This window comes from Micromys minutus (assembly GCF_963924665.1).
Source record: "Micromys minutus genome assembly, chromosome: 24".
Lineage (NCBI taxonomy): Eukaryota > Metazoa > Chordata > Mammalia > Rodentia > Muridae > Micromys > Micromys minutus.
The window spans coordinates 44,135,433-44,156,817 of NC_137959.1; positions in this window are offsets into that span (position 1 = coordinate 44,135,433).

A 21,385-nucleotide genomic window follows, 5' to 3' on the forward strand; every position below is an offset into this window, starting at 1 on the left:
CTGCCCCCGCCTTCCTGCTCGCTGCGAGCTCTCCTTCCCAGTCCTCGCCCACAGTCTTCAGTGTCTCTCCAGAGTTCCTTGATGTTTATCTTTCCCTCTGACTTGTGCATCAAATTGGCAGTTCACGAAAGAGTCCTGGGCGTCTTGTTTGTCTCTCTTTAACCAGATGAGTAGATTTGGGGAGAATAGAGTCCCTATGTTGTGGGCCAGAGGTGGGGGGAGGGCTGTCTTCTCATTTGTTCTCCAACTATGTGTCTTTCTGGGTTGTTTGAAGGGTTTCCTCAACTGCTTTTATTTCCACATTCCTTAAATGTATTCCTAAATGCATCCTGTGTGCAGCTCTCATGAGCCCTGGCTGGCTGGTGCTTGTGAATGGGTGGCCCATTCTATTCCTCCTGCAGACCAGGAAAACCAGAAGATAAAGACCAGGGGACATGGGACAGGGTCATGACTGTATATGATTTGAGTGAGTTCCATCTCTGCAAGGCTGGTGTCTTTGGGGTAGGTGAGTGGTCATCCTGTGCAGGACGTGGGTACAATTTGGGGTGCATCTAGGTTTCCTTGTATGTCTAATGATTTCCCCTGCCACAGATTAAGGGACCAGAATTTGCAGTCAGACTCCTCTGAGAGTCCCTCATTACTGTAGACATTTGTAGGGTGTGTTCCTTCATGTTGTGGCTCTGTTTTCATTCGTGGGCCATGAGTCTCCTCCTCTTCCTCACTCCTTTCCGGGTCACCTCCTCATCCCAGAGACTTCTCTGAAGCCCCTCTTACACATGCTCTCCCTCACAGGTTTCCCTGCCTGATGGGAACACCCTCTTTTGAGGTGCATCCATCCCAGCCTTCTCTTCTGTTTCCTGTAGGACTTCCCCAGCCCTCCCCACGTTAGCAGCTGCTAGCCCCTTAGAAGCCAAGGTTGGCCTTGCTGTCTTCAGGTCACTGCAGCAAGAGTGATCTACCCTGCAGACTCACCGAAGATGTGGGCTCTGGGTGGCTAAATGTCAGCTGCTCCCTCCAGAGGTCTCCCCACCAAATCTCAACACCCCGAATCTTCTCTCTTCAGTTTGCTCTGTAGTGGAACGTGAGGAGCCCGGGAAGAAACACACACAGAATAGGAAGGAAGAGAGCCTAGTTCTGCCCACCCTGCTGGGGGGTGGACACATTGTCTCATAGACGCTCTTGGGGACTGCCTCCTGGCAAGGACCGGCAAGGTGTCTCTCCTCAGTCGCCTCATTTTGCAGCAGTGGGGATGTTATGGAAGGCAGGTGCTCCCCAGGACCAGCTGTTCATTCATCCGTGTGTAAGGGTTTTGGAAAGGGGCGTGTTACTATTCCCACCCCAAGGAGAGCCCTAACCTCTCCTGCTTTTGTTGAACAAATGCAAACATAGGAAGCATATTTTATACTAATTTTTTATATAAGACATAGTGTTTTTACTATTTTTATTATTAAGTCCTCTTTATGTCTCTGGGAAGAAGCCTTGCTTCAAACTTGGTTCCTCTAATATGACCACAGTGGGGTCCCACTGTCTCTTGACAGTTATTTAAATGAGATTTCAATTCTTTTTAGTTTTGTTTACTCTTGTTCTCTGATGCAGTCTAGTGTAGCCCAGGCTAGCTCAAATGCACTGTCTTCCTACCTCAGCCTCCTGAGCACTAGAGTTATAGGTGTGGGCCACTGTGCCCAGTTTCATTCATCAATTTCCTTTCTTAAACTCTCGGCCTTATAATCCAGAGTTGTCTCAAAATCAATATGCAAATGAGTGTTTTATTTTAAAATTTGGCTTAAAATGATCTTTTCATCAGCACATCTATCTGTATTTAACATGTTTAACATAAATCCATTGTATTTATAGCTGCTGTAATGTTTTTCTCATTTTTAAAAGATTGATTCATTTTTATTGTTTGTGTATATGTGTGCATGTGCCTGTGTGAGTTTATGTGCATCATGTAACTGCAGTGCCCAGAGAGGCCAGCAGAGGGCACCACAGGCCCAGGAACTGGAGTTACAGGCAGTCATGATAAGACCAGGAAGCGCTCTTACCTGCTGAGCTTTCCAACCTCAGATCATCATTCCTAGTTTCCCTTTCTTTGGAACAGTTTGTTTGTGTTCTTATTTTCTGAGTTGACTTTTGGTAATCTTCCAGAGGTAACCCCGGGGTGTGAAAGGGTCCCTTTTCCCAGCCTCAGGCTGAATTTCCAGGTTGTGGGAGCTGCAAGGAGACTTCTGTTTCAGCTCCTACCCTGTGCTTCCCTGAGGCCTGGGTTTGGGTTTCAGTCACCTGCTGCCCATTTCCCTGTTGCAGCTGGAACAGAGGCATGTCCTCCTGCTCTGCCCATGTCTGCCTGCCGTTCCCAACTTCCCCTCCCCACACTCCGTCCTCTCTCTGGGGTCAGTTCAGATTTGCCTAATGGGGCCCTTTCTAGCATTTCTTTCAGTGCAGAGATGCTGTTTGCTGATGATGGTGGTGTCTCAACATATAGCCCATGTTGGCCTCAAACCTTCTATGAAGTAGACAGGATGACCTTGAACTTCTGACCCTCCTGCCTCTTCCTATCCAGTGTTTAGAGTACAGATGGCAGAGTCACACCTAGTCTGTGTGGTGCTGAGGATGGAGCACAGGGCCCCATGAATGACAGGCAAGCAAGTTACCAACTGAACCACAGCACCAGCCCCCTGGGGCAGGTTTTCCAGGAGCATCTTGGGGATGCTTCTCTCCCTGCCTCCCATAGCTGCCCCCAGCCAGCGGCTGCCAGTCCGTTTGGCTCCTTTGAAGCTACTACTTGTCTCTGGCAGCATTTGCAACATTGTCTTTGGTTTTCAGAAACACTAACATTGCCCAGAGGCCCTCGCCTTGCTGTGCTGTTGGCTTTGTTGGGTTTGAGGGCTTGTAATTCCTTTTTAAAAGGTTTACTTTTCTTTTTCATGTAAAAAAAATTGAAGAGAGGGATGATTAGGGTATGTGGTAAAAACTTGTGCTTGCTAACTATATAGGTTTGGGCAGACTATTCAGAAGTAAATGCACTTGCTTCAAAAGCCCAATGACCTGAGTTCAGTTCTTCAGACCCAGGTAAAGCCAGATGTGGTGTGCACATCAGTTATCCCAGCACTCCTACACAAGATGGAAGGAGAAAGGAGAATTATATTCTATATAACAGCAGAAACGCTGCCACAACAAATTGGAAATTAAGAACTGACTCTCAAAAGTTGTCTGTTGCTGTAAATATTTAAAAAGATGTCTTAACCTTAAGAAAAAAAAAGGTTTGTTTCTGTGCCTCTCTCTCCCGACCTTTTACGCACTCTCACATCTCTGACGCTCTCTGCTCGTTCCAACGCCTTTCCTCTCACATTTGGTGACTTTCTGTGACTCTGAGCTCAGCGTGGTTCCCTCTCCCAGCCTGAGCTTCCCTTCTCTCTCTCCTTTGGTTCAAAATCCTCTCAGTGGTTCTGTCCTCTTCTCGGCTGCTTTCCAGATAGACAGACAGGCAGACCGACTGACCCAGCTCCCTTGGGTCTGTCTGAAATCCTGAAGTCCGAGTCACTTGGAACATGTTCCTTTGACCTGTGCTCTCTCTCTCTTGGTCACGGTGTCCTTCCTGGGTGGGTGCTGAGCAACGTGAACGAGGCTCAATGGCTGCCGTTGCCTCTGGCTGTGGGGTGAAGGCCGATACCTCCTGGAAATGCTGCCGCCGGGCCAGGAGTTGCTTCTGACTTGATGTCAGCCCTGAGAAATCACTGGTGGGAACCATGGTCGGCTCTGCTGGGATAACTTGGAGCGCCTGAGGGAGTGGAGCCACTGTACCCGCCATGTTCCTGTAAGAGCACATGTCTTTAGGTCCCTGGCCCACCCATGTATGCTGCAGGCAGGCAGCCATGTGAGAAAATATGACTGTGTCACACCTAAAGGGGCTTGGGTAAACTGGATTCCTACGCCACACCCACCAAGGCCCACAAATCGATCCATGCATTCTTCTCATTTTATTCCTACAGTGCTGAGGCTGGTGTGATCCCATTTCACAGATGGAGAAGTGGAGGCAGAAGAGGTCAAGTCACTTGCTCAGGGGTTCCTCACTCCAGTCCTCTCAGCCAACACAAGCCCCACCTTGGCTTGTGTCCTATTTGTACAGGACACTGAATCTTGTGTGACTAGAGGTGGGGAAGCCATCAGACAGAAGATGGACAGAAACTTCTCTTCAGTTCTGTCCAGGTTGGCTCAGTCTAGGCATGAGGGACTTCCAGATGTATAAGAGGGCACATCTCACACATGGTGGCCATGCAGGGCCCATACCAGACCACCACGAACTGGCAGAAGAGGGAGACACGGGCCCACGTGGCTGCAGAGCTGTATCCGTTCCTGGTCCCTTCGGCACTGGAGGCCTTCAGCCAGCTTCCCATGGCTGTCAGGGGCTGCAGCAAGATAAGCAGGGAGGAAATGCCTCGGCTCTGGGAGACTCTCCGGGCCGTTATCACACTCCCTCATCCGGCTCAAGCCTCCCTGCTCACATGGATATTTCCCCCAGGAGACCATGGGGCCAAAACGCAAGGCTTTGTCAAGGAGCAGGAATGTGGTGGTCTCAGGGGTGAGGAGAGGAGGCCTTTGAACAGGTCCTACAGACAAAGCCGAGGAGGCCACCCTGGCTCCCTGCCCTGACGCGCTCCAGCATGGGTCCATCTGAAATCTGTTAGGATTCTGTCACAACGTCCCACAAACGAGGCCTGTAAAACAGCAGAGGGAAAGGCTGGGAAGATGGCTCATGCAGAAGCATGAAGACCCGAGTTTGATTCCTTGGACATACAAAAGATAGGCGTGGGCTTTACACGTGTAGTCCCTGTGCTGGAGAAAGCAGAGTCGGGAACTCTTGTGGCCGGGGGATGGCTGGCCTTGCTTATGTGGTGCTCATGAGGCCAGTGAGACTCTGTTGTAGAAACAAGGTAGACAGTACCTGAGGAAGGACAGCTGAGACTGACCTCTGGCCTCACACACATGCACAGGCACACCTGTCCACCTGCACATGCATACTCACATACTTACATACTTGCATATTATAGACAGCACACACATACCCAACTCTCCCTACATCTTATATACCCACACCCACACCAACACACTCAGTCTCCCCACATCTGTTCACATACACTGGTACACACACAGTCTGCACAATACACCTGGACCTCCCACACACCTGCACCCAACATGCATAGACACCATCCATCTACCCTGCATCACACAAACACCTGTACCCCATATTTACATAACTGTACCACTAAACACACATACACACACACACACACACCTTTCCCCCCCCCCCAAAAAAAAACAGTATAAGCAGGTTCTCCCCATTTGGAAGTCACAGTCCCCAGGGAAACTCCTTTCCTTAGCGGCCCTCCCCTGTCTCTAGCATCCCTTTGATATGCAGATGCCTCACACCAGCTCTGCCTCAGTTATCTGGGCCTTCTCTGTTCCTTTTTGCTAAGGACCATTGTCACGGAGAATAGAGGCTGCCCTAACCACTGGTATTCCCATCCAGATGTCAGCAATTGTCTTACTAAGTCCCTTTTCCCTAAGAAGGTCACTCTCAGAGTTTCGGGGGCACAGTCGTGTCCTTGGAGGCCACTGACTACCTCCTCCAGGCAGGCTGCTCCACTCTGCAGAGCTCTGCACTGATGAACGCTTCCCCCACATCCCTCCATCCATGTACCTGCACCGCACTGTTCACCTGCAGCTTCTTAGGAGGGTCCTTCTCTGTTCTACTCACCCCCCTCCACACACAGACACTCTGGCCTCTACTTGCAACCCCCAACCTCCCCGGAGCTGGGGTCAGGACAGACTCAGTGTGTGCTGCTGAGTGCCACACCGTCTCTGCAGTAACAGCTAGAAAAGAGTTAAAATCAGGGATGTCTGCCCCAGGACAAAGCTGGGGAAAGGTGACCAAAGGAACAACAGGCAACCCAGTGCTGGATGCTGGACTGCGTGTAGAGGAAGGGTTGTGAGCATCTTTTGAGTTCAACTGTCTCCAAGGAGGGACAAGGAAAAGTGTGGCAGGGTATCCAAAGGAGACCCACCCCCAGCTCCTTTTCTAGTTTGTCATTCTATCCCCTCACAAGACTTCTCCAGTCTGCCCTAATCTGGTCTTTCTTCCTGGTCCTCATGCCTGTCCATTGTCTCCTCTATCAAGTAAGAACTGAATGTGGGGCACTTGTGCCATCTTGTTGCCCCCAACCAGGATCTGGGCGCATCCCTGCGTGGGTCTGGGAAGTAGCTGTGAATGAATGAATGAATGAATGATGCTTACAAACCTTTCATTCTTTCCTCTAGCTGCCTAGCTATCTGTAAAGAAAGAAGACTTTTTTATCCATGAAAACTGAAAGTTCATGTCCCTGTATCGGAAGCAACACTAAACAAAAGACACTTTTTGGCTGTGCGGGTGTCTGATGGCAGCTTTGTACTTCCTGGGGACAGAAGGAGGGAGGAGAATAGGGGGAACCAGGAAGGGGGCACTTGCCAGGTTGCATGGCCACATCCTGCAGATCCAGGTCAGCATCACCCACAATGACAAGCTGTGGTGACAGACAGCAGGGACAGATCTCAGCCACGCCGGCAGCACAGAGGTCCCCATGAGTGGTGAGCTTTCCTTTCCTGGTTCTCAGTGTCACCAAGATGTCACATGAGTCAAGGTCTTGTTTATGCCATCTCCGCTGTAGGAAGGCTGTATTGCAGTCTGTGCTGCCAAGGCCTAGACAAGGCGCTGCGAGCCAACAGACCCCTGCTTTTAATGAACCGGAAGCCCCTGGGAGGCTGGAGGTCTCACAGCAGGAAAGGGCCCCAGTTGGGGCCTGAATGGAGGACTCCAGGTCACCTGTCACCTGTGCCTCTCAAAACAAGCCATCCTTTCTTACCAGCCCTGTGTGTTTCCCTAAGCACTTCCTTCCAGGGAAGAGATGAGCCTGGCCTGAGTGCTCTCCTCTCCAGTTCTCATGGCCGGAGTGCAGGCATCTTCTTTGCTTTATTCATTTAGTTCTTTCTTTACATGCCCAGTGACAAGTGAGTCCTGGCCTGAGCACCTAGGCTAGGTGCCGGGTGCTGGGTGCCGCAGTGTCTGAGGAGCCGAGAGGCCTGTGAGTAGTTGACGCAGACGTCAAAACTCGGAGAGGCTCCAGGTGGAGAGAAGCGATTGTGTGTACATATATCTGAGCATGAATGTGCAGTTGCATGCTGGGTTCATGTATGCAAACACTGTTAACTGCATGTGTGCATCTCACACCCGGGAGCCCCCACAGGCCATCTCATGGGTCTGTTTGTGGAGCAGGCCAGGGTTTGTGCCCACAAGAGCAGCTTTTCCCCTGCACCGTCCATGGCCTTTCAGGATCCCACAGAGCAAGGAGCTCTTTCTACCCCACCCTACCCCTCATACAGTGAGGATGGAAGGCTGACCCTTTTCTAGTCCACTGCCTGTCAGGACATTGATGGAGGTGTAACAGACAGTCCATTGCTCGTCCCTACGTCCTTCCATCTCTCATCCCTGACTTTCTCTAACTGCCCCCTCCCCTTCCATCCACTACCCTCCCTTCCCCTAATCTCTTCTAACCTCCTTAGGCTACCTGCCTATGTGTAGCTAATCAAATGAACCTCTTCAAACTTCCTTAAATAGTTTAGTTCCCCCAGAACGTTGATGTGCTTGCCCAACCCCAGTGTCTTCTGGCTGGACACCCACACTAACCCAGTTCAGATTTCCTGGGTTCAAATTTCCTATCCTCAGCCTTATCAGGTGAGGTGCCTCAGAGGGGCTTCATGAAGAACAACATTCTTGCAGGGGGAAAGGGACATGGTTAGGGTTGAGGGGCTCACTTTTTAGGGGAGAGGTGCTCCGCTAAGGGCAAAGAAAAACCCAGGGTAAGCATTTACTATGGGCTGTTTCTGTCCAGAAAGTCTCATCCAAGATGAAACTCTCACCCCTCAAAGAATGGGGCTGGGGTCTCTAGGAAGTGATGAATCACAGATTGGGGTAGGTGCCCCAGTAAAAGGAAGACCCGAGAAAGGTCGTCCCTTCTTCCACATGAGGACATGGTAAGAAGATGCCATCTGTGAACCAAGAAGCAGAAAGGGAGCTTGCCAACACCTGAGGCCTTGGACTTAAAAGTATCTCTGTGATTAACAAGCCACCCAGCCTGTAGGTACCTGTTGGTGCCTGTTGGTGCCTGCTGGTGCCTGCTGGTGCCTGAATGGTCCAGAATGGCCTCCCTAATTCACTTTGCCATCTCTGACAGCTGGGCTTGCCTAGCTTCTCCAGAAACCCTTGCTCCCATACACAGTAGGTCCGCACCCTGCAGGTTAGGGCTCTGGGGCATTAGGACCACTAGGGCTACTCTGTGCCTGCCACTGGGCTCCCCTGGGGTTTAGCAGTGCCTGCCTTGTCTGCTTTTCAGGGGTTGGGGGCACACACATCCCTGTCATGTTTAACTCCCGACACTATGGAGGCAGTAACCGGAGCTGAGCTGTGCCCTTTTTCAGCCAGTCCCGATGGCAGCTTTGAGTAGCTGAGTCCAACTTCTTGACTGTGATGATCTCTGGTTGTGTCTCTTTCTACAAATGATGCACTTCCATCTTTTATGCCAACTCAAACTTCAAAGTAACCCCCCTCCTCCACTTATCAGTTGGTGAACACAGTCTGTCCCCATGACTTGGCCCCTGTGAAAGTGCAGCAGCCAGTGGGGACATGCAGGTGTCTCTGCCATAGACACTTGCCATAGTCCTCGAGGTAGATTCCCAGGAGTATGGTCCTCCCTCTAGCCCTTACATCAGCCTGGTGACATCTGCGCATATCCAAACAACGCTCCATCCCCAGCCTGCTGTGCATATGGCGCCTTCCCTGCCAGCTCTCTTGTCCTTGGGTCACCTCAGGCCCCGTTCCTCCTCCTTCTCTTTACTGGGTGTGGGTCCCCAGGTAGAGGATGCTTGGGAAGGCATCACCTCAGGGGTGCAAGGACACAGTCCAGTTCAGCTTAGAGAGAATTCTTTCAGGGGCAAAGAAATGCCCTGTGCCCGTCCTCAGAAATCTCCCGTGGGCCCTGCAGCGGAGACACTCATGGTGGGAAATTGTTTTGTGTCTCTGAGACCCACTTGCCCACCATGTGTGTCTGTGCAGGCAGGCCTCGGGCTTGCCTTGCTCCAAGCTGTGCCCCTCCAGGGCAGGGGACAATGCTGGACACCCGTCAGGAATCACGTACAGAGAAACAGGCAAGAAAGTGGTTAGGAGAGACCTTGGGATCCTGGCTGAGCCTAGCCTTAGCCGTCGCAGCCTTCTTCCTGCAGCCTCTGTGACCCACCTGGGCCTCAAGCTTTGCCCTCCATTCCAGTCAGCCTTTGGCATCAGTATTTTGTAACAAATGCCGGGCTTATAGTCACAAAGTCCATATTTCCCCTCAGACTCTACATCTAAATCCTAGGCAGAGTCCCTTCCTGACAGGGCCCTGGGGAAGACATTCAGGTATCCCACAGCTTCTAGGCAGCCCTGCAGGCTCCAGCTAGTGGCTGTCACCCCAGCCCCTACTTTCTGCCTCCACAGCTCATTCCTCTGCTCTTATGGGGACCATGGTCACTGGGTGAGGGCCCTCAGCTCAGGATAACTGAAGCTCTGACTTCTAAATGAGCCCATGCTCAGAGGTCCCAGCTAGAGAGTATTTGGAGACACACACTGCACCTTACCAGGGCAGGGTAGGCTGGGCCCACACTGTTCCTTGGCTGTCATTCACCCTCACCCGTCAGTGAACTGGAAAAGCTCCAGACTCACAGGTGAGGGGTTAGACAGAAACGCGCAGAGTAGGCCCTCCCATGTGCTAGCCTCCACCTGGGCCGTGTGACTTGAGGCTGCACCTTCTCTGTCAATAAAATGGGCCACCAGCCACTGCCTCCCAGGAAGATTTCAGGACTCCTCCGGTAAATCTCATGACGGTCCTGCCAGATCAGAGGGGCTGAGTCAGACCTGGGTTCCTGTCCCCTTCCATTGAACTGCTCTGAGTGGAAACACACTTTGGAAGAGAGGAGACATTTGTGTGGCTTCTTTGGGCGCCTCACTGACTGAGCTTTCTAAAAATGGCAATGTCTGGGCTTGGGTTTTGTCTTTTGTTTCGATCCCATGTTCTCGTTATGAAAATTTAGGAGTCGTGTAAAAGCAGATAAAAGAACAAAGAGATACCCAGGGACAGCTATAACTCAGACTTCAGTGTATTGACTTTGGACCCTTTTAAATTCTTGTGAATTGTCTCAGTAGTTGAGATTGTCCCAGTAAAACAGTTTTAGACAGCTCTTGGGCATGTCAACAGCATCACATGTCATTGTGGACTTCATTTTTAGTGTGAGATGCAGAGGTCTAGCTTGGGCTCACAGTATTCTGGGGTGGATAGGGCTGTGCCTTGTGTGGAGGGACCACAGGGTGTGGGCTAGGGAGAGCCAGTGGCAATGGCAGCTGTGTCTTTTGTCTGTCATCCAAGTAAGATGGTAACTGTCCAAGAGACACTGGTAGCTGCCACCTATCCTGGAATTCTGGTCCTTGGAACTTCACACATAAATAAGTGTATTTTGCTTCTCAAATAAACCAGCTGAGCCAGCAGGAAATAGCAGTATGGCGCCAGGGTGAAGAGATAAAGTCGATGTTAATATTTTCACCTGTTGGCAGGCTTTATTGCAAGTCAGATAAATGCGTACAGAGCCCCCACCCCCATGTGAGTGTGTGCCCTGGCATCTCTGAGAACCTTCCTGGCATTAGGGGACATTGCTAGATCTCTGGCTCCCACTCTGGCCTAGAGATGGGCAGAGTCTCTGCACCTTGAAGGCATGAGAAGCCAGTGGGGAAGCTCTTGTTACATCCCTGTCACCACTCACCAATCTGAGGACAAGAGTGACAAGGTCCCCGTGGCATCTGTCTGTGCCCATTTGGCCAGCGTATTTGCGACCAGGCTGTCTGTTGACAAGGGACCCCCCCCAGCAGCCTGGCAGATGTTTGGCAGATGTGTCCAGATTTGAGCTCATGTGTCCTTGAACAAGACCACTGCAAGTTTCCTCTCCAGAGCCCGTCTCAGGGTTTCAGCAGATGGGAGTCAGGAGCTGGATCAGGCACCTGGTCTGACCAAGTGGGCCTGGGTTACCACCTCCTGCCAAGCGAGGCTGTCTAGGCCTTGGCCTTGGTTCCTGTCTGCCTGATCAGCAGAGTTCCTGGGAGCTTCTGTCTGCCCCAGGCAGCCAGTCAAGGACAAAGCTCCTGAAACAACTTAGCATCCTCCTCTTGGCAGCCGAGTATACACAGCCTGAAAGCTGGGTCACATGGCCAGCTGCCCACTAAAGGACCGCACACCAGTGGAACCTTTTGATGCCCAGGAGGCAACTCCAGAGCATTCCCTTGTGGGTCCACCACTCTGTACTTTGTGATGGGCACAGGGCACCCTCCAGGCCAGGGGCTTGTTAACTTCTTTTCCCTGCCTGCACCCCAGCATACAAGTCCATGTGGACACAGTGTTAAGGTTTCAGGGCCTCTTGGGACCCTAGGTATATTGCTACTGTGGAAAGTCTGTCACAGATACCGTGGATGGGGCTGACACAGCTCATGGGGGCACCAGTGTCTTGTTCTAGAGGTTTCTGTGGGAGATAAGGGTCATGCTCACAGGTGTTCAGTCACAAAGTGGTTACTCTTAGAAGTGTTCAGTTTTAACAAGTCTGCTCAGGACACAGAGCTTTCTGGGTACACAGCAGAGTCCTCAGGGTACAGGGACAAAGATGGAGGAAAGATGGAAGGAATGTCCAACCAGAAACTGGCCCAACTTGATACCCATCTTGTGGGCAAGAACCAGTCCTTGACACTGTCAATGAAGCTCTGTTGTGCTTACAGATAGGAGCCTAGCCTAACATCCTCTGAGAGGCTCCACCCAGCACCTAACTGAAACAGATGCAGAGGCCCACAGTCAAACATTAGATGGTATTTGGGAAGTCTTGTGAAAGAGTTGGGGGAAGATTGAGAGACCCAAAGAGGACAGGGACTCCATACAAGACCAACAGAATCAACTAACCTGGACCACTGGGAACTCCCAGAAACTGAACCACCAACCAAAGCGCACACACAGGCTGGACGGAGACCCCCTGCACGTTTGTAGCTGCAGATGTGCGGCTTGGTCTTCATGTGGGTCTCCCAACAACTGGAGCCGGGGCTGCCCCTGACTCTGTTGCCTGCCTGTGGATCCTGTTCCCCTAACTGGACTGCCTTGTCTAGTCTCAGTGGGAGAGGATTTGTCTAGTCCTGCGGTGACCTGATATGCCAGGATACTTGGTACCCATGAGTGGCCTCCCGCTTCTCAGAGGAGAAGAGGAGGAGGTCGAGGCTATGTGAGGGGGACTGGGAGGAAGGGGGCTGGGACTGGGATGTAAAGTGAATAGATAAATCACTGGGGGAATGGAGAGAACCGATGTTTTGGGGTCATCTTGCACTGGCAGGGAGGAGCCAGAGGGGAGCACTTGGGAGGCAGCAGGGAAAGTGATGATGGGTGTGTGTGTATGTGTCTGTGCAAAAAACAGTGTGTGCTTGCTTAGCAGACAGCACACCGCTTCCTCCTTCATTGTTGGTAAGCATCTGCTTCAGTTCCCTGATGTCTCAGCCTGCAGCCATCTCTGTCATTTGTGGATTTGAGCCTCCATTTGAGGATTTGGACAATGAGTTTCCATAGGCGGTTTCCACCGTCAGTGTCTGCTACTTCCGGGTTTCTCAAAGGCACGACGTTGCCTTGTCCTATCTATATGAGCTCACTGGCTTTTGTCAGGTCTATGGACACTGGTCAGTCTGCTTTGAAGGGACTCCATGAAGCAGCTCCAAGTGACAGGCTGGGTATCACACACCTGACAACCACGGCAACAAGTGTGAACTCTGACCTTTGAGATGGCTTCAGTTTCTGATGCACAGACAACAGAACCTCTGCTTCATGCCCAGGGGCTCTGTCAGCTTTCTGTGGGATCTGTGGGATCTGTCGGACCACACGTTTCCACCACTGTCTGAGGCAGTCTTCCCAGGAGTCAGGGAGGAGGCTTCTGCCCAGAGCAAAAGGTGGGGGCCAAGATGGGGAGGACTGTGGGTCTCACTGGTCTCCTGTCCAGCCTTTCTCATGCCATAGAATGAGCCAGGCTAGGCCAGAATACAGCCTTCAGGGAGCCAGATACTCTTCTGGAGTTTTCTGGCCTCAGAAGGACCTGAAGTCTACAAAGGGGTGTGCAGCTGCTTGCAGAGGGTGGTAGCTTCTTGTCAAGGGGTCACGGTCGGCAGCCTCCCTCCAGCCAGGAGCCCCAGCAGGCAGTCATGTTTCTCTTAGATGCCGGGCAGGTGACCAGACAGAGGCAGAAGCACCTGCTTGGCTAATCAGAAGGCTAAGAATAGGGATGTGATGGAAACTTTCCATGTGATTCCTGGGGACTCCCTGGGCTCTGGGTTGTTGTGGGGGCCTTGGGATGTTAGATGGGCTTGCAGTGTGTCTTGAGGGAGCCGTTAGGCTCCTACAGCCCTCCTTCTCCACTCTAAAAAGTCAAGTGTTCATTTTTCAGAGAAAGCTTCATGGCCTGCATGGCCTGAGAGATGGTTGGCTGAGCTCTTAGGTCCTGCAGGGCAGGAACCTCTGGCCAGGGTTCTCTACACAAGTCTAAACAAGGGAAGGGCCATACAGGAAGCCGCACAGAAGGCTTGCACAGGGGTGAATTCTCTGAGACCACTGGAGTGTCTCAGAGTGTGTGTGTGCATGTATGTGTGTGCACATGTGTGTGTGTGTAAATGTGTTGTGCAAGTGGGTGTGCATATTTGTAGGCATGTGTACAGCTCATTTGGCGACATTATGTGCCAATCATTCTCCCCTTACTTTTTGAAGCGGGGCCTCTCACTAAACATGGAACTCAGTAATTTGTCTAGATTGGACAGCCAACAGATCTCAGAGTTCTTCCTGTGTTCACCTTCTCTGTGCTAGGGTTACGGGCACGTGCCACCCCACCCAGTGTTCCGGGGAAGGGAACTTGGGTCTTTATCTACACTTCAGCGTCACCTTGGTTTGCTCTCTGATGTTTTGATAAAACACTGACTACAAGCAATTTGGAAGAAGGGAAGGTCTATTTGGTGACAGATCGTGATCCATCACTGGGGGAAGCCAGGGCCAGAGCTCGTGGCATCGACCTAGAGGCAGGAACTGAAGCAGTGACCATGGAGGAATGCAGCTCACTGCCTTGCTCCCTCTGGCTTGTTCAGCTACTTATATAGCCCAGGCACAACAACCTAGGGATTGCAACACCAACAGTGGGCTGGGATCTTCTACATCAATCAATAACCAAGAAAATGTGCCTAAAGCGTGCCCACGGGCCAGTTACTCATCTGAGGTTCCTGCTTATCGGGTGTGTCTACGTTTGTGCCATCTTCCCAGTCCTGTCTGAAAATTCTTACCATTTGCACAGACCCTGGTATTCTGTACCAGGCCCCTCAGTGAAAGCGTGAGCCATCTGTTAGTGTCCTTTGCTCCAGAGGAATTCCTGAGCTGCCTGCTCTCTCTACGTATCTGTCCTTTATGGAACTTGGGCATGGCTGTCTTTCTCCTTTTTAACAGTGTGGCCCCTTGCATTGTTCACAGCGCTGCTCTAGGCTGGTGTGTTTGTTCCCCTCATGTAACTGTGACCAAAATGCCCCACAGATAGAACGAGGGGAAGCGTGGCCAAGCAGCTCGGACCTGGTGGGGGAGTGTGTGGTTGAGGCTATCACAGTGAACCAGAGTATGAGGCCTAAACTAGGGGCCAAACATACCTTAGTGACACATCTCCTCCATTGAGGCCTCACCTGAGGTTCCTAAAATAGTGCCACCAGGTGCATAACAAGTGTCAAAACACAATCCTATGGGATACTTAGCATTCAATCATGACAGGTAGCTTCAGAGTGACATGTACCCAGAGCATCCTACCCCTAACCCAATATACTGAAGTCCAGGACAGGGGGACCAACAGACCCTATTGGCTGTTCCCCCAGCGCTCGATAGGGTTCTTTCCTGAGCCTCCCTGTTTATCGACAATAAATCCAGCCCCAACCAACTGATAAGCAGGGTTCGAAGTTCATCCTGTCAAAGTCTGGCAGTTTTTCCCTCCAGCCACTTCAGAGTATTCCCGAGTGACCTCAAAGGCTCTGCACCGCTTCATTTCTAACACCAAGTCCACAAGGAAACCCACTGTGAGAGAGGCTGCCCTTCTAACTATCGGCTGTTGTATCACCACGACAAGAAAACCTAACTAAAGCAATGGTACAGCTTCCCCTCCCCTCCCATCGTGGCTTCTCCTCACCAGACTGTCCTGACAACATGTCTAGGAGCACCCCTCAGCATGGGAGACATAGCAGCTGCCTTGTCTGTCTTTTTTGGAGGGGTTGGTGGAATAAAGAGAGAAAGAAGAAAGTAAGCTCTCCAGTCGTGTCTGGGCAATCATGGGGCATTCAGAGAAGCTACGGGGGAGGGACATCAAAAAGTAAGAGATGGGCCCCAAATAGACTCGCAGCATCCGAAGAAGCCAGCCTGCTTTGCCTTCATGTCTCTGTGTTGGAACAACTTAATCTAGACTTCAACACATATTTGTCTGCAGCTGGAAAGATGGATCAACAGTCAAGAATGCTTGCTGCTCTTGCAGAGGACCTGAATTTGGTTCCTAGCACCCACATTAGACAGCTCATCACTGCCTGGAATTTCAGATCCAAAGGATCTGATGCTCTCTTCTTGCTTCCATAGGTACCTGTACGTACACACAGACACACACACACACACACACACACACACACACACACACACACTCATATACATATACTCACACACTCTCTCACACATACATACACACTCACACACCCCTTTTTGCACACACATAAACACACACACATGTTAACACACACACACACACACACACACACACACACAGAATCTGGGACTGAAGGCATCGAGATAGTTGGCCTTACCCCCCTCCACCCACTACAAGCCTCTCAGAAGAAGCAAGGAGGAACCTGCACCCTACCCATGGCTCAGGCTCTACCAAATCGGCCTATGTCACTGCCTCCTACCCCCAAAGGCAATCACCCTGCTTCCCAGAGGAGTGATTGTCTGAAGAAGCAGCCTTTAGAGTCCTGCCCCTGTCCTGACAGAACCCAGTGCTCACCCTGCTGTGGCCCTCTGCTGGACAGCGGAAACATGGTCCCCACCCATGGCCTATGGCTCACTCTTCTGTCTGACCTAAGCTGTTGAGGGCCAAGTGAGGGAAGGAGAGCTGGTCCAGTCTTGCAAAGTGTCTGGGGAGAGTCGGTAGCACCCTGTAGAGCACTGGGTCCCGAGGACCTGTGCCAAGGTCTGGACAGACTGGTTGCATCTGCTGTGATGTGGGCCAGGAGCCAAGGTCAGCTGCTGCCCTGGGCTCTACCATCTGCACTGTGCCCTCTGCGTTTCTCCACGATGCGTATTCTGCAGCCCAGATCTGTGGGCTAGCCGTGTAGTAGAGCGAAAAGCCAATGTTTTCATTGTCCCTTTACACGACACATACTTTGCATTCTTGACACAGATCAGAAAGGCGTTGGGACCCCTGGACTGCCTGCATCCTTGGCTTTGCTTCAGACAAATCCCCCATGTCCACTGCATCCTGGCCTGAATTTGGACTTTCCCATGGTCTCTGGTGGTGCCCGTGGCTCCTGGCTGCCAGTTCTCACCTGCACAGCAGGCCCCACAGCTGCTTCTAGGCCAGGTAGGTCTCACGACCTGACTGTTGGACAAGGGGCCACTGGGACTTGTGCAGGCCCCGTGGGTGCTACAGGAGCCAGAGTCCTCTGCCTGTGTCCCTGCCCTGTTGCTCCCGTGTCAGGGAGAGTTGAAGCTATGCCTCAGTGGCTACTGATACAAGCCAGGTGATTCTGGCGCAGAGCAGGAGCTGATTTCTCCCAATGCCTCCTGTGCCCCCGCCCATTCCCCAAAGTGTCACTGACTATTTCTCGTCACATGGGGAGCGTTAGGACAGATCCAAGTCAGTTCTGTAGTAATTGTGTCATCAGGACTGAGGGCACTGCCCTGTGTGAGGAGGGGGTGGAGGCATTGCCCTGGATGGGGAGGGAATGGGGGGTACTGCCCTGGGTTGGGAGAAGGCAGGGTCACTGTCCTGGGGGAGGGGGCTTCTCTAAGCTGTATGGAAGCCAGTCATCGTGTACAAGTGACGAATCCAGTCCCCTCTGTGTCCCAGGACCAAGTAGGATACATGGATAAGTATGGATGTGCAGGGGTGTGCAAGGATGTGCAGGGGTGTGCACTGGCCACAGAGATCAGGGAACAGTAGGCCGACTGGCATGGTGCAGTGATAGGGGCTCTGTAGCCTCAGCAAGAGGAGATGATGCCTATGTGGGGTGCAGCTTCAGGGACAGGGAAACCATTGCCTCCGTCTACGGTCCTCTAAATGACCCAAGGGTGCTAGAGAAAAAGGTGCCCGTAGTGTAGAAGTGTCATCTCCAGTTCCTAACCCTTCTGTCCTTTTCCAGTGTACACTAGTGACCCCCCAGTGCATGCTAACCAGTGCTGTGAACCATCTAAGCAGGAGCGAGACACCAGAGAAGCAGAGAGGTAAGACCTACCCCAGGACACTTTGTTGTTCTGCAGCCCCGGCTACTTGGTTCTCTGTCCTGGAGTATTCATGCTCATGTATAACACTCCTGGTGGGGCTGCACCTCCTCATACTTGTAGGTCCATCCACAGACTGTCAATGAGGGCTAAAGTGGGGTTCTTGACCCCTGATGTGCTCATTGGTTTGGGGCTTGGATGGCGCAAGAGAGAGTCCAGGTTTGGCTCTGCTGACTCAGTGGTCATTGGTTCCACTTAAGCCCAAATGTCATCAGGGCCCAGGTCACAGCACAGGACCTAACACCAAGCCGGACACAGCATCCTGAAATGTGGCATGCTTGACATGGTGGCTAATGTCTTCTGTGTGACCATGAGACAGATTGAAGATCACAGGAGACATCTGCCAACCAGGAAGTGGTGGCCCTGTCAGCATCTCTAGTATGAGGTGGATGTCAGTCCCATATTCTCTGTGTGCTCAGAGCCTCTCCCCCAGGACCACAGGGATACCCCTGTGAGAAGTTGAGGCTGGCTGAACTAGATGCCACAGGATGGGGGACCAAAGTCCTGAGAGCAGAGGTACAGGAAGGTTGAGCTGGAGGGGGAGGCTCTAGCAACACTGTGCACTGGAAGGATGCATGGGCTAGCCTCTGCCACTGTTGACAGGTATGAGGAGGAGGCTTGTGATACACCCAGGCACCTGTGACTATGTCACGTACCGTGGCTTTGATGGGAAGACGCAAGCCTGGCCGGGCAAGGCTGGGCCTGAGTAGCTAAGCACATGTGACTAGTAATCCCTACAGGCTGTGTAGGCAAAGGCCGCCCGGCATCTGCTTCAACAAGCGGTGTCAGGAAAAGCCGCTTGCTCACTGGCCTTCCGCACGGCCAAGGGAGAGAGGTCTGGAGATGGGACTAGGCAGCCTGTGCTTTCTTCTCTAAATTGAAGAGGTTCAGCCTGAGGCCTTTGAGGACATTCCATGAATATCCCAGTATCTCCTGCAACCCAAGAGGAATAACTCTGAATTTCCACAGCCCCCAGATAAGCACAGAGGCCTGGGTGGCAGTACCACAGCCTGCAGATAAGGTGGCACTGCCTTGTTTTGTTTCTGCTGTTATCTGATACATTCTTATTATTGGTGCCACGTAAGGGGGGGACATTCTCTGACAGTCACTCCAGGGACCACCCAGGCTGAGGGGCAGCTCTGGACTTGGAGCCCCTTGGCCTCTCCTCTGTTCAGACCCCTCCTTGGTGCCTGTGTACAGAGAGTGGGCATCTGCTCCCAGAAGGCTGTGAGTGCCAGCAGGAAGGTATTTCCAGAGACACCCTGGCGCCCTGAAGTTGGCTGGGTCAGAGATGACTCTGAGATGAGACACCTTTCTCCCCCTCCTCTTGAAGCCTTTGTGGGTCAGGAGAGGCCAGGAGGGCATGACAGTTAGGAAGGTGAGACCTTTCATGCAGTGGCTTGCTTAGAAGAGGTCCTGATCACCATAGCATGTCACATCCAACTCCTGAGTCCCTGACTCAGCCCCTTTGAGACTGAATCGATGACACCCTTCTAGCTGAGGGTGGGGCTCTGTCAAGGCAGCTGGGAAGCCCATGATGGGCACAGACCCTGTAAGAACAAAGCTCAGCCCATTGGACAAAGGCTTCTCTCATTTTAAGAGGTCTTCCCAAATGTCCCATCTCCCAGGAACCATATGGTTCACTCTGTCTTCTGGCAAGGCCATTGTGATCCTGCCCCCTTTTGACTGAATGTGCTGTCTGCAGGCCACATGCACATGTCCAGCCCTGGGGTGTGGAGCCTGGTCTCGCTCTCTGCTCACAAGCCCTTCCTCCCTCAGCTGGATCAATCCCTTGGCTGAGTCGAGGTGCTATGCAGGCACATATGAGGGTCACTAACAGTCACAGTGACTTCTGAGCTCTGCTATGACACTCCAAAGACAGGAAGTCGGCCAAGAATCATCTTCAGCATCCAGCTGCTCATTGGTTCTCATATGGTATCAAACAGCATCCAACAGGGGCCATCAATGTGTACCGGGGATGCTAGTGCCGGACTGGAGGAATACGATTCTGTAACCCCAGCTGCCATGTGCACCCTAATCTGGTAAATGTCCTATATGCAAATGCTTCTCGTCTGACTTTGGATGGTTTATAAGATGTCTATAAGCTTTTCTGGAGGTTTCCTTAGATCCTTCAGTTAGAGTAGCAGTCCGATCTGGACTCCCCTAAGGTCATACTTCCCAAGGGTAGTAGGTCATCTCAGTGGGCTTTGTTCCCAGGTAAGCAGGGCCAGAGCATCCCATCCAAGTCATGCTCCTAGCATAGTTGTGTGATGCGGGCACTTAATGTGTACTCTCTGGACGGATATGATGGTGGCTGCATGTGGCTCACTGGCAGATTAGCTGGATGGACGGGTGAATTGTTGAATGGGTAGGTGAGTATGAGTTGATAAATGGGTACATGGGTATAGTGGTGGGCAGTGTATAGACAAATGGAAAGATGGCTGGGAATAAAATAGTGATAGCTAAAGCATCCTGTGTGCCCAACAGTGTGCCACAGAAATGATCTGGGAGAACAAGAAAATTAGCTGTCATTTTCAATGACAAGACCTGGAACTGGGCTTTCCAGAAAACTTGACTTTGTCCTTTAGCCTTAGCATTCCTGAGCTACAGGGGCACAGCGGGGAGACAGAGGCAGAGTCTGGTGATACTGATGATGTTCTTGGTGGTCTAGGTCGTGCTCAGAGCGTGCTCTGGGAGACTGCTTCTGATGAAGCAGCTCCCTTGGAGGTGCCTGGTACAAGCTTGTGCTACATGGGGAACAGAAGGCAGACAGCCATGAGAACTTTGGGGATGGTTGAGCAATGGGGAGAACCCTGACTCAGTCTTCTGTCTGGGCTGCAGAGCTGTTTCTCATGCCTGCTTCTTGTTGGAGTCTGACTCCAGAACAATGGGTGAGAGGATGTGTCAGCTTCCAGCATCCTGGGCTGTGTCCTCCCGTGACCCCTGTAAGGTCACACTGCCATCTCTCAGTAGTCCTGGGGACAAGTCTGAGGCAGAGAGGTCAGCTGCATGGGAGCAACCAAAGACTGACCTCTGTGTTCCCAGATGAGTCACCATGAAATGGTCACCTTCTTCATACTCCACAGGCCCAAATAAGTCACCCCGAGGAGGGGAATTCTTGTCCCCAAGCACCACACTCCCTGTTGCCTGCGGAGCTCATGAGTCACGCCTCGCTGACTATTTTTAGGTCATTCCCCTCCAAAGCTGCTCTGGGAACTTGCCTCCCACACTCGGCTCCAAAAGACATCAAACACGACTGCGTGTGGCCTGGTGTCCACTGCAGTGTGACCAGGCCATAGGGGACTGAGGTTGCTGCATGGACTCCCTTTACTCTCCCCCTCAGGGAGTTCCCTGGCCCAGTTTATCCCCCATGATAGTCACTTTGTCTCAGACAGCCAGAGCAGGTCAGGGGTGCCTGAGCAGGAACCATGCAAAGGTCACCGGGTCAGAAGGTCAGCCAGTACCCAGAAAGTATGCACTGGACAGCTGTCAGCTCTGGTCCCAGGCTGTGTTTGTCGTCATACAGAGCAACCGCACGGTGGACAGCCTGCTCTGCCCATCACCTCAGGAAGGGCTGGGCCAGACCAGCAACTCACCCATTCATCTGTCTTAATGCTTCTCGCCCTTCCTAACGCTGAGACCCTTTCATACAGCTCCCCCTGTCGTGGTTATCCCCAACTGTGAAATGATTTTCGTCCCCA